Below are 1,693 nucleotides of genomic sequence, written 5' to 3' on the forward strand. Positions count from 1 at the left end.
AAAAAAACTGATGAGTCAAAGCCAAAGCCATCGAAAGGCATACAGGAGAAAGGAGAACTTTAGTTTCTAAATCTTTTCTTCAGTTTCTTATGTTCCTTTTAGATAAGAACCAACCTCTGAAGGCAATTCAATCATTTGAAACTATTTATGCTCCCTCTTGTCTACTTAAACTTAAAAAAAACAAAAAACTTATGGCCTTCTTAAGGTCCTTTTACCAAGCTGCTGGAATAGTTAGTGTACCTCGACACCCTTTCAAAAGATAGTATTTCATTTCCTACTGTTTAAAGTGTGCAGGTCCAAAACTTGCCACGGCTGTTGACATAGCGAGATTTTACTGGAGGTCAAAGCATACGACTCATGTTTTTCATATTCAAACAATCTGACAGGGGCATTGCTTTCCTGGAAGGAAATTATAGGATAACATTTCATCATAGTATAAAGGTGTTCAGTTACAACTAGTTTGTGTAGTTTTTCCCTGTCGATAACTGAGCCACCAGATCTACACACTAGTGGGGGAGCAAAAGTTGTGGGTTTTTCCTTTAAATTTTGTCACACAGTTTTATGCCCACAAGGTGTGGTAACAAACATATCGGACTACATACTTTACTCTTGATCACTTCCTTATTCCTTCCTATAACGCTGAGGTGTTTGAGGTACGTGACAGTAGAAGTAAACCTTTCTTTGTTCTGAACAATACACCGCTATAGTCCTTAGAATAATTTCACTTCTCTCTGGTTAACCCCTCCACCTGGGAGCCTCTGTCTGCAGCTCACATGTTCACAACTAACTAAACAAAGCTTCAGTATATAATTTGTTTCCAGTTTTTTTCCTCTTCTTTTTGAAAGAAAAAGGATGGCTCAGAGGACGCTCTTATGAAACACAGTTTCACTTTCCATTTCCCCGACTGAATTCAGGATTATATTACACAATATTCTAACCCCCCAAAATCCCTTTTTATGTTATCGAAATACTGCCTGCCTATACCAAAACGCACAGAATAATCAATAACGAATGATAAGAATAAGTCATGTGTGTTTCTTTGGGGGGGGAAATGGCTTCACCCGTTTCAAAACATCTGACCGTGAAGCTAAAACGGGGCACCCAGTCATAAACAACATTCAATCCATGCAATCAAATAAGCTAACTGGCACCCAGAAGCTCAAAATCGGTTTTAGCATGTTATTGGTGACGACTAGTGATGAAAATATGAGCTATACTTGGCCTTTTTAAAACCTGGTTTCTATGAGTTTATGTGACCGATTTAGCTAGCGGTCAGCTCTCCGTGTAAACGATGTAGCGGCTAAAATCTGAAGAAAACAATAAATAACAACAAATATTTACCGGCAGTATGTTTTTCAACCGATGAGTTTGATCAGCTCTACAGCTCCAAGTCCCCAACCTCAGCCGGCTAACGTAAGTACAAAAGAGTATTCGGGCGTTAAAAACGGCCCCTTTCAGCTTTTATTTACTCCTGAAAGCACGTGAACTGATCACATGAACTCAAAGCATGTGATCTAACCGTCATCCACGCGGTCATCGAGCTCTTCCGTTAGTTTAAACCAGTCCTGACTTCTTACAGATAAAGTCAACCATCTGAATTAGAATCCATGAAAAACGATATATAAATATAAATATTTTTATTTTAATGTTAATATATGCATTTATTTATTTTATTTTATTAATGAAAATGTGG

At 37.9% G+C, this 1,693-nt stretch overlaps 1 protein-coding gene across 1 annotated transcript in view; it reads right to left on the reverse strand.

Annotated features, from left to right (window-relative positions):
* ctsba (cathepsin Ba) overlaps window positions 1-1,431 on the reverse strand; it is an 8,717-nt gene extending 7,286 nt beyond the window's left edge. The window contains exon 1 of the mRNA XM_005733291.1: window positions 1,342-1,431. The gene's annotated coding sequence lies outside the window, so the exon portion shown is untranslated. The remainder of the gene's footprint in view (window positions 1-1,341) is intronic.
* Between the last annotated feature and the right edge of the window lie 262 nt (window positions 1,432-1,693).

The sequence above is a fragment of the Pundamilia nyererei genome, unplaced genomic scaffold (assembly GCF_000239375.1).
Source record: "Pundamilia nyererei isolate P.nyererei 1_Seehausen unplaced genomic scaffold, PunNye1.0 scaffold00051, whole genome shotgun sequence".
NCBI classification, from domain to species: domain Eukaryota; kingdom Metazoa; phylum Chordata; class Actinopteri; order Cichliformes; family Cichlidae; genus Pundamilia; species Pundamilia nyererei.